Source organism: Rhipicephalus sanguineus, chromosome 11, assembly GCF_013339695.2.
Source record: "Rhipicephalus sanguineus isolate Rsan-2018 chromosome 11, BIME_Rsan_1.4, whole genome shotgun sequence".
NCBI lineage: Eukaryota > Metazoa > Arthropoda > Arachnida > Ixodida > Ixodidae > Rhipicephalus > Rhipicephalus sanguineus.
Window position 1 is genome coordinate 88,966,776 of NC_051186.1, and position 12,351 is coordinate 88,979,126.

Consider the following 12,351-nt stretch of genomic DNA (forward strand, 5'->3'; position numbering starts at 1 on the left):
TATTCTTCTAAGCTATACACAACACTGAAAGTGTTAGTCTTTAACTATAAGCGCCTTTCTTCTATGTGAAACTGGAAAAAGAGCATTCCCTTACTCTGACAAATCTTAAAAAAGCGCTTTATGCTTCGGTGTTGCAGAATAATAAATGAGGTGACCGGAAGTTTCTTGGGGTACACCACGTGCTCCTGCTATCGCAATCTTGAAACCGTCTATAGACTTTACGACACATGGCTGCATTGCTTTGCTTGAACATTTTCTTGCCTTTGATTCCTAATATAATTAAAAGAAGCTTTGTACTGGCTCTACATTACGCAATGAGAAGACGCTGGCACTTCGGCTCATAAATGTCGTGCCCTCTTCCACCGTGTTTCATGAACCGTGTAGTACATTTGATATGAGTACATTTGATTTGATGTAACCGTAGAATTCCAAATACGGAGCTCAAAATAGGGTGGGTAACCTGCAAAGAGGAAAGAAAATGTGAGGAATATTCATAATATTGCGATTCACGCAGGCATGAAGCAGTAATATAGGTTTAAAGCTGAACATTTTGACAGAGTTGCTTTTACTATACTAGTGGTACGAAATAATGAATACTCTTAATGTAATAACCATAATAACAGTGCGATGAGCAGCGAATTTCGAAAACAAAGAACGCTCCGACAGAGATAAAGACTTTTGTGCTTGAAGGGGCACTAAAGGTACACATTAAAGCGACACTAAAGGCAAATATTAAGTCGACGTTGATTGTTGAAATAGCGGTCCAGAAACCTCGTAGTGCTGCTTTTGTGCCAATGATGTGCTTATTTTGAAATAAACTCACGTTTTAGTGGTCCGCATCGCGTTAGCGCACTTCAAATCACCCGCCTGAAAGCGGTCTTTCTCACGTCACTGTTGCCGTGACCAAAGTTGCCCGCCTTTACTGCGCGGCGACGTGCACTGGCGGCGTGCACCATTCGGGCATCCGGCAACATTACATGCATGCGGCGTTTTGTCGAACTTTCTGTCAGAGCGTCTTTCACGAGCACGCAAAACACACTCGGCAGTACGCGAAACCAAAACTACCACTGTGACGCGATCGCGTGAGCGAAGCAGGGCGCGGAGCGAAGCGCAGCTCGGCGAAAACGGAACCTTTGAATTACGCGCGCCGTTCCCCATGGCAACGCCAAAGAGGTTCTTTTTTTCCTTGAATCAAACAGAAACGAAGCAGCATTTTATTACATCTATTGATGCCCGGAAGGTTCTTTTTTAATTGCAGCCAGTCTGATTATGAGTGATTAATTGTAGTCGGACTCTCTCACGTCATCGGGATCATCTCCAAAATGTCCCGCTCGTGGCTAGAGTGACGTAGAATAGGGGGAGTGTCCAAAGCGCCGGCTCCCGCGTGGCCTTGTACTTACAGCTATGTACTTACTAGGCACAACTTGGGCAGCTCCTTCAGTATCGGGCCTGTCGTCCGCATTCGTTGATGCCTCCTGCCGCGGGTTATTAGCAGTGGTCGTGGTTTCGTCTGAGGGGCCAGGTGTTGCGGCTATGTCGGTGCCCTGTACAATTCTCTCCAGTAGGTCTGCAGCACTTTGAGATGCGTCGTCACAACTTGCATCTGCGCTGAGTGGCTCTGGGCAGTGGGATACAGTAGATGGTGTTTCAATCACACAGTTTCAGAAGCATTGCTCCTATTCAACATTTACTTCACAGGGGCATATATGTGAAGTGCAATCATTTACTAACGTTAGATTTGCTCTTAGTACTTAATGAAAGCTGCGAAACCATGCTATCAGTAGATAGTAGCGAAAAGCGTGCACAGGAGCTACCCCTGTGCGTACTTACCTTTCGCATACGTACATTTTCCATCACTCACACAGCGCTATGTATAATGACTGACGTTATAGATAAGCGGCACAATAACATTTCCCAGAACATATGACATTTGCATCACCATCGTCAGCCCATTATATGTCCAAATCAGGACGAAAGGCCCCTCCGAATAATCTCCCTGTCCTGCGCGTGCTGGTTGAATATTGTGCCTACGAACTTAACTTCTTCAACTCAAAGAACTCTGTCGTTCTCAATTGCATTGGCCATCCTTTGGTATTCATCCTGTTGCTCAAAATAGCTACCGGTTGTCTGTGTCATTACGTACCGAAGGCGACTTGCAACGCTGGCACCAACGTAGCAGCGGCAGTGTCGCGGGTCACAGCCGCACTGACCCTCTGACCCACAGAGGACTGCGCTTTGCGGCTTTTGACCTTGTAGCCGAAGTCTTTTGCGAGGCTGCATATCTCCTGTAGCAGCCTTTCTTTTTCCTCGTACTCTTCTTCGGTACCAGACCTAGAAGTAACACAGTCAGCTGTTAAAATTTGAAAAGACCGTGGAAACGTCGAGAAGCTGATCAGTATGAATTCAATTTATGCGATTCATGAACAACCTGAAGATCCGAATACGTAGACATCTTCATCTATTTCTGTGTATTTAATAAAGCTATGCGTCCTTTGTACTGCAAAGAGCACAGCTGTACATAGGGTAACCTACATATTCGGCGCCCATTTCGATCAGGGCTCTGACGGCCTGTTTCACATGGCAACGATTTCAATCTAACAGCGGAGCGGCATCTGAGACGCGAGCCCGGAAACCTGCCTTTTAAGCGGCGCGCGCAAAGCGCCTGACCAATGGTGGAGCCTCCGCGAGCACATGATAGAGGCACAAGCATTGCCTACGCGTGCTTTACACGAATCGCCGCGACGGGCTTCGCACGAAGGCAATACCTTTGACATGAAAACCCGCCTAATCGTACAAATAGACACGTAAAAGGGTCGTAAAAAATGACTGTGGCTTAGCTCGGCTAGGCCCGGTTATGCAAGCGAAAGCTTTAAACCGAAACGCCAATGGTAAGGTTATAGGTCTGGCAAGAGGCGCTGCTCTTTTTTTTTTCGTTTTGTTTCCTAGATTTAGCCGACGAAGCCGCATCACGGTGTCCTGTCGTTCTATGCGAGAACCCACGCACGACAGCAACTGAACAAACTGCTCTCTTGACACTCGCAGCAGCCTCCTGTATTCTTCGGTGTCGCTAACGGTACAGTTGGTGTTGCATACCCAGATGCTTGTCAGTGATGTATTCCTTTTGCCAACAAGGTATTTTTGCAGGAAAGAAGAACGCGTCATCGTCTAATTCTGATAAAGCAACAGCCATTGCAGCTAATCGTCGCTTTCTTTCGAACTCCATCTTCAACTTAACAGAAACTCTACGCCATAGACGGAAACATAAAAACCTTCAATATTTTTGCTAGCAATAAATGTGTTTTCACAGGCTTTCAGACTGCTCACGCCATCTAGAGGAAAAAGGAACAAGCAAGCATTCGCACATTATTATGACCTCTGAGATTTGGTAGCTATCGCAGATCACCGAGCTTATGTTCTGCCAATCCGCCTCGTGCGCTGCTGCTTTCAGTGGTACTGGTGGCGCCACCAACGGCGGGCGGTGGCGATAGGTGGATATGCGCGGCTCAGAGAAGCCGTGGGTAAAGCGCCTGTTACTCTCCGTTTTTCTATTCATGTTTCATTCTGGTTTGATATTTGTACTGCCGACGCTGCTCCACTAGACAAACCATGCCGTCTGTTACGTCCATTGTTGTATATTATTTGTTTTAAAATGACAGGCCCGTTTTTTTATGCGTGCGCGCGATGTACTGCGTACGTTTCTTACGTGCATGTGTCGAAGTTGTTTGCGTGATCTGTTAACACAGATGAAATAAAAATTGTTGCAGTACAAAACAGCATTCTTGTTTTATTGAACACCCCAAACAGTACAACAATGACTATTACGGCTGTATGCCTGCTTAAGAAACGCACAAAAGACACGCGATTTTATCTTCGCCCAACACTCGTAGCACTCAACTAAGCCAAGAAAACCAAAATCTAACTTGCTGAACGTTTTAACAGCCGTCACACAGCTGCATAATAATGCGTGAAAGTACTGTAGCAAATAACCAACAAACATTCACACAGCGTTTTTTTTTGTTCACAGACCGTATTAACATATGAGAAAGTTCTAACTGCATTGCAATCACATATTTCGGAATATCTAATCACTTTCACCATTGAAGCCACAATCCTCTAACACATGCGCTTTAAATTGAGCATGGCATTACTCAGACTTATATAGGAAATGCGTACGCGTGGCATTACTCAGATTTATATAGGAAATGCGCACGCGTGCAATGTATCTCGTATGCTAGATTCTCCTTTGGTACGTGCAGCTCAAAATAAAATGCGATTCTAGAAGTAATGTTCGTGGAGTAGCGAGCATATAGCAGGACAACTACTTACAGCTTCACTTACCTTTGCAAAAACGGTATTCCAATTGCAATTCAATATTAACCGACGCAACAACGATAACAACACACTTGTTGCACACAGGCGTACCAGGTTGACGCTCGAGGCCAAGCGCGGTATTTTAAGTGTAGCACAATCGTGCGCGTACAGTACGCTAGAATATCCTGGCACAATGTCGTCAAGCTTGCAGTCACTTCAGCGGTTCCCACGATGTAGCACCAGTTGACGTCCTCGCGTCATCAAACTTCCACGACGCCGAGAACTACGCACACAGCTGACTTGGAAAAACGCGGTCTTGCAGGAGGCCATCTTGTCCCGCAACCAACGGACAAAAGTACACAAGTGAGGCGTCTGAAACATTGCCGTTGATGAGATGGCAGCTGAACGAAATCAGGGCTCATCGTCCGACGTGTGGCCACCCCCTTAACACAATATTAACGTTGCAACGTTCAAGGAAGACGCGACGAAAGCGACGAGCCCAGCCGGTCTTGTCGGGTGCCCTACAGCACAGTGCACAGCGCGCGCTCTGGCGCGCTCTCACGGCCACCGAAAGAAATAAAAGAAAGTGGAGAGAGGAGTTAGCTTGGAGCATGGCCAGTCGGTGGAAGCAAGAGGACGTGTTGCGTCGTCGGTGTGGCGTATTGTCGAGAGATGGCGCTAGTTTGTTTTTGCGCAACGAAATCGCAAACTTGATTCAAAATGCATGGGATCCTATGGGGGGTTGGGAGAGGGTACAACCGCCTTAGCCAAGCGGTGGCGCCACCATACCGATGCACGAGGTAGTGGATATAAACAGGGAGGTGCACAGGTGGGGCGGTTTCCAAAGAGACAGAATTCACTTCGATAAGAGGCTTGGTCATGAGGTGGGCTGGCGACTGGCAGGACGCGCGGTAGCTTTTTTGGGGGGCACGCGGGCGCTTCGGTGCCCACGGTAGCTTGTAATGAGGAAAACAAGCAGGGGGACTCTTTGACAGGCAGTATAGCGAAAAACCAGAGAAAAGGTAAAAGAAGGGAGAAGGCGCGTGTTGCAATTAGTTACATAAACATGCAGGGTGGCAGAAAAAAGGCAAAATAGTTAGAGATTGAGGAGCAGTTAAGCAAGGAACAGATAGGTGTTTATGCGGTTACAGAAACACACCTTAGAGACTTGGAAGAGCCACCACATATTGACAATTATATTTGGGAAGGATGTAACAGGATCACCTCAGAAAGGAGAGGTGGGGGTGTTGGAATGCTAATTCATAGCAGAACAAAATTGGATAGAGTGAAACAAACGTGTTCAGAGCACATATGGGTTTCGGGCACAGTAGGTGGAAAGAAAACATGGCTAGGTGTAGCTTACTTGTGGACAGGCAATAACTGCAGAGAAAAGAATCTGGAGATAGTGAAATGCATAAGCACCGATATTAAAGAACTTGGTCATGATGCCGAAATAATCCTTCTAGGGGACATGAACGCTCACATTCATGACCTTGACGGATATTCAGACACCAATGGCAAGTTATTGCTAGATCTCTGCGAGCAACGTAGTCTTGAGATAGTTAACGTGGGGCCTAAGTGTGAGGGGCAGATCACGTGGGAAGTCGCAAACCGGCAATCGAGCATTGATTATTGTCTCATGACAGAAGGAATATATGACAAACTTAGAGATGAGAATAGACGAGGAAGGCATTAACAGCTTGGGTAGTGATCATAAACGCATAATATTACAAATGGGATATAAAACTGAAAATAAGAACATAGAATCAAAGTTTGGCAGCTTGTATCCAAATGACAAACAAATAACAAATATAGCCGCAAGAGTCGAGGAAAAAGTAGACGAACTACCAGGCAAAGACTGGAAGTATAGTGAGCTGCTACATGTAATCACGAAAGAAATGGAAAAAGAGAAGAAAACTATTTGTTGGAAAGGAAAGAGAAAGCCAAAAAGTTGGTGGAACAAAGAAATCCGGGAGGCGATCGAGAAGCGACGTGAGGCATCACGGGAGCACAGACAAGCAAAAAGGGAGAAGCGGCCACAGGACGAAGTCAACCAAATATGGGAAATATATTTAGAGCAAAAATCCATTGTGCAGAAATTAGTCGAGGCAAAAATTAAAGGTGAAAGTGAACGCTGGATGACAGAGATTCGCGAAAAGAAGAAGGCCGCGCCTAGGATATTTTGGAGCCACCTAAAAGTGCTGGGTAGGAAGTCTGGCACAATGCAACAACATATGGTAGATGAAGGAGGAAATTAATTGGAAGGGTATGAAGCGCTAGGTTACATCCGAAAGATAACAGCTGATTCGTTTAAAAAGGTCGCCCCGGGGATTCCCCCAGTGAGTAACAGTACGCAAAGGAGTGCAACCGACGAAGATGTAGTACTAGAGAATTTCAATTGGAAGAAGGCCGAAGGAAAAATTCCTAAGCGCACTACTCCGGGCTTAGATGGGGTTCCCGTCAGCCTCATTAACGAACTCGGACATAACACTAAAGAAGCACTGCTGAAAGCCGTAGAAAAGTGCTTACAGGAGAGGGAAATACCAGACAGTTGGCGAAAAAGTTGAATGAACTTAATCTATAAAGGCAAGGGAGAAAAGGATAACATTCGCTCGTATAGACCGCTAACCATTACATCGGGGCTATACAGGCTGGCGATGCAGGCAGTAAAATTAAAAATAGAAGCGTGGGTAGAACAAAATGATATTTTGGGAGAACTTCAGAATGGATTTCGAATTGACAGGCGGTTAGACGATAATCTGTTTGTTCTTACCCAGTGTATAGAAATATCGAAAATAGAAAACAGGCCCACGTAGCTTATCTAGATATTACCGGGGCGTATGACAACGTTAATCAGGAAATTTTGTGGGATATACTGAAAGAAGTGGGCATAGGTGACGACTGTATACAGCTTTTGAGGGAAATATACCGAGAAAATACAGTTTGTATAGAATGGGAAGGAATAAGTAGCAAGGACAGCGTTGAAATTAGCAAGGGGCTGAGACAGGGATGTCCTTTGTCCCCGCTGTTATTCATGCTGTACATGGTGAGGATGGAAAAAGCGCTAGAAGGCAGCAACATTGGATTTAATTTGTCACACAAGCAGGTCGGCACGATGGTTGAGCAGAAGCTTCCAGGTCTATTTTATGCTGATGATATTGTCTTATTTGCGGACAGTCAAGATGATATACAGCGACTGGCAGATATATGCGGAAGGGAATGTGAGGCTCTAGGACTAGGATTTAGTGCAACAAAATGTGGATTGATGGTATTCAATGATCACGAAGACCATGTGGTCTTTATACAGGGCCAAAAAATACCGAGGGTAAGCGAGTACAAGTACCTCGGAGTATGGGTAAATGAGGGGGATAGATATATGGAGGTACAAGAGAAAGCATCGGTAGCAAAGGGAAAGAGGAATGCTGCAATTATGAAGCACAGAGCTTTATGGGGATACAATAGGTACGAGGTGCTTCGAGGGCTGTGGAAGGGTGTGATGGTCCCGAGGCTTACATTTGGGAACTCAGTAGTGTGCATGAAGTCAGAGGTACAATCCGGAATGGATGTAAATCAAAGGACGGTGGGCCGCCTCGCGTTGGGCACTCACGGGAAGACGACAAATGAGGCTGTAAAGGGTGATATGGGATGGACAGGCTTTGAAGTGAGGGAAGCTCAGAGCAAAATGAGATTCGAAGAGAGGCTGAGGAAAATGAAGAACAGTAGATGGGCAGAGAAGGTTTTCAGGTATTTGTACAGAAAAAGCGTTGACACGCAGTGGAGAAAAAGAACTAGGAGGCTCACCAGTAAATATACGGCTAGCAGTGCGGGCGATATGGCAACAAGGAGCATTAAGCGGAAGGTCAGAGAGGCGGAGAGGACTTATTGGATGGCAGCGATGGAAAAGAAGCCGGCTCTGAGTAACTACCGAAAGGGAAAAACGAAATAAGGAGGGAAAGGTTTTATGATAATTCAAGGGGAAGCGCTTTACTGTTTGAAGCAAGGTCGGGCTGCCTTAGAACGCGTAGTTATAAAGCGAGATTCAGTAACGAAGAAGAACAATGTACATGCTGTGGGGGAACTAAGGAAACGATGGAACATGTACTGATTGAATGTGGCGATATTCACCCAGGTATACGTGTGGGCACGAGTCTACATGAAGCCTTGGGTTTTAGGGACAACAATGGAAAGCTGCACACGTCCGCGATAGAAATAAGTAAGAGACGGTTAGAGTATTGGTGGCAGAAAAGTAGAGATAAAGAACAAAAATAAATAAAGGGGGAAAAATAAGGTCATTCTGCCTTAAGAAGCAGAGAGATGGACCGTGAATTTATATTGCTTTGGTATAATAACATAGATTTAATCAATGTAGACAAGGTATTAGACCAACATGAAACAAGGAAGCTTTTCTTTTTTTTTTCTTCGAGCCTGGTGGCAGACATGTCACCGCCCCGTTTTAAAGGGGACGCTCATAGCATCCATCCATCCATCCATCCACGAGGCGGATAGAGGCAGTCGCTAAGCCTACAGCTCTCAGAAAACGAGTACGGCGCTCGGAAACAGTACCAAATTGTCATGAATACGTTGCCGGCGAAGCTTGAGGACACAAACCTAAAGCCGACACAATCGTCAGGTTGGGACTAACAGCCCACGCAATGCGCGACGAAGAGCTTAAAGATTCGAAGCGGGCAGCTCTCGCTTCAGACAGTGCCGCCATGTTTTTTTTTCTCCGGCGCGTCCGTGGAAGAGATTTCCGCGGAGAAGTCCGTCGTGTGTATACACGCTTCAAACGCTCGCGCTCGCGTACACTTCTGCAACGCTCCTTGCGTTTCACCTCGGACGCTGAGTAAAGACATTCGAAGAGGTTTACACAGAGGAGCCGACGAACGCGCTCGTTGTAGTTTCGCCCAAAATTGCAACGCCACAACTAAGTTTCCCGCGGCATGTCACGGGGTATCCGTTCTTCGCTTCATCGCAACGCAGAGATACACAGCAAAACTCGCTCGTCTAGACCAGTAAAGCCACAGCCGTGGTAAAGCTTTCGCTTTAAAAGTACGCACGCGACATACGAAGCACATCGTGAGGTATCAAAACTTGAGTACTCACTTTCTGAGGCTGGCGCGGTCGTTTGCGATGAACTGTGCCAACAGGAGGTCCAGCCTTTCGCGCAAGGCGCGCGCACTAACACTTTTCCCAGAGCAAAGTTCATGTTCTTCACAATGCCTTCCCACCGCGAGGGATCTTGAAATGGGTTGTGCGCGTTTACTTCGCGCAGAAGTGCCAAATCATAGGTGATGGAAAAGTACAGCCGGCCGGTGCTCGCCTTTGATGCCGCCATTTTGCGAAAAGAAGTCTCGCGCTGTCGCGAACGTGTTCGAGAGCGGCGCGACCACCTCATACGTACGCACGCACGCATCGCAGGCGTGCGTACGTAGCGGCCGCGTACGTAACGCGATACGTGCGCGTTGCGGTCTGCGCATGCGCACTGCGCAAAACGTGGCGTCCTTACGTACGCAACGCCGCCACGTACGATACGTACGCAGTAATAAACTCTCTATTATTATACAGTAGGGGTGTGCGAATATTCGAAAATTTCGAATAACGAATCGAATAGCATTCTATTCGATTCGGTACTCGAATCGAATAGTACATACTCGAAATACCGAATATTTTTCGAATAGTTTTCGAATAATTAGCGCCGACGGGAGAACCCCAAAACAATGAAACTTTGGAATATTTAAAGGCCATTTTTCTTCTTTTAATCTCTAAATTACCAGCATGCATGCAGCCCAAGCTTTTACGAAACTACCGACGCTATATTGATTACCGGATGAAGGCGATTTTTTTTTATGAAAGCTCCATACTCGCTCAGTTTTTACTATGCTGCCCCTGCATCGCATTTATCAGTTCCTGTCTTCATCTTGTAAGAACTGAAGGTGCACCTGCATTCAGCTTCATGAATAGCAATAGATGCAAGGGGTGTGTTTGCGTAAATTGTTTTTGGAGGTACAGCTTTCAACATCGATGTCTACATGCCTTCAGTGCCGAGGACCATGTTGCGATGGCAGGTTTATGTGTTTCATTACCGCCTTAGCTGTATGCGTAGTCTTCGGTTTAAAATTGTTTAGATTTTATGTCTCAGTTTTATTTAAAAGCAGGCGACAAAGCATCTGCAGTCACTGCTTTATTTCAACCTACAGTTAGAAAATATTTCGAAGGTTGTGGTCGCTGCTGTATACGAGCTTACCTCAGATTTCATAACTGTGGTATTTTGTGTCTGTTAAAAGTAAGCGCAACGCTCTTGGGTGAAAGTTCGTGAATATTTCTTTCAAAAAAAGAAAAAAAGACGCTGCGGAGTTGTAGGACCGTTTTGAGAATGGTTGTCTTACTATTCGAAAACTATTCGAAAAGTATTCGATTAGTATTCGTATTCGATTCGGTGTCATCACTATTCGATTCGTATTCGATTCGGTTCCAAAATTCACTATTCGCACACCCCTATTATACAGGCTTTTATGTGCCGTAACCACGATATGATTATAAGGCACGCTGTAGTGGAGGGCTGCGGAAATTTTGACTGCCTGGAGTTCTTAACGTGCACTGACGTCGTACAGTACACAGGCCACTTGCGTTTCGCCTCCAATGAAATGCAACTGCTGTGGCTGGTACCGAATCCGCGACTTTTGGGTCCGCAGCCGAGCAACGTAACCACTGTACCGCCGAGGCCCACAAGGCCGCAAGTTAGCTCTTATAAGTTCAGCAATGTTGATCGCGTTCTAGCACCATTAAAATTTGTGGATATGGACGTAGGTATCATTAAAAGGAGTTTTCAATCAGTTTACATAAACGAATTATTATTTGGCAGCTTTGCTGCCGTTAACTGCGCGAGGATAGGTTGAGTATTAGAAAACTAGTGAAAGCCCAAGAGTCATTCTTGAATTTCGCTGACAGTGAGTTTGAAAACCCGGATTGCAGTCTATTCTCGCATATTTGCAACATTGGGAACTTGCCGCACAGGTGTGCGCCTTGATTTGAACACAGGGGAACTAATTTTTTATGTAGGGCAGAGCAGGTGCCGCTAATAGTCAGTGACGTCATAGCGAATTCATGCTGCAAGGTGGCGCAATGTGGCGTTCTGCAAGGTGGACTCGGCCATATTTATTTGATATCTGCGCGTTTCCGGCTCATCAAGCGCCCTATAACGGTAAATGCAGTGATTGTATATTTGTGCAGGGTCATTTTAACAATATAAGTGAAGTGGTTTTCGCAGTCAGTGCCCTTTTTAGTTTCAAAATAGGAAGACTGCTGCCGATGATAAAGGAACCTACATGCTCATAACTTGAACCTCTTTTGTTTCTCAGTCTACTTACGGGAATTGTTTTCAATGTGGCGGTTCTGTTATGAAGGATGTTCGTCCGAGCAAGGAAAAGATATTCCAGCAGTGGACAACAACACTCTAACATGAAAAATTCATAAACAGAGAGTTTGCTCGAGCGGGGAATTTTTATTCACAATTTTCCGCATACTCTTGCCTTTTTTGACATTCTAACATGGCGTTTTTAAAGTGAGACGATCAGCGGCTTTAACCTGAGCTGCCTTGAAGAAACACAACGTCGAATACTCAGTGCGATGGAGGACTACAAACGATTTGCAAAACTATTTTTGGACTACATACAGATTGTGTTCTTCATCGAAGACGTAAGATGGTTTTGCATTGCCTAGACAAAAGTTTTCTTTTTATTATTGTACAGGGTCTCCTTTGTACGCTTTTCTAACATGTGCATTCGCTTGGACACACGGCTGCTTATGGAACAAAATGACACACAAGGTGCCAGCAAGTGCTAGACACCGCCGGCGCTTTGTCGACATTAAAACTGCAGAAATAGAAATGAGATGCGGTGGCTGCTGCCGGAAGCATTTGTTCATCCGGATGAGATGGGGCGGGTGTAGGCAAGTTTCAATAATTTATTGAAATTGAGAATATCAACAGTGTTTCAAGGTAATTTCTGCTAAAGAGGTCGGGCGTTGCATCAACCTAGCGTG

The 12,351-nt window shown here is 45.7% G+C and overlaps 1 protein-coding gene across 1 annotated transcript in view; it reads right to left on the bottom strand.

The window, feature by feature from the left end:
• LOC119373801 (uncharacterized) overlaps positions 1-12,351 on the bottom strand; it is a 153,635-nt gene that overhangs the window by 92,509 nt on the left and 48,775 nt on the right. The window lies entirely within an intron of this gene.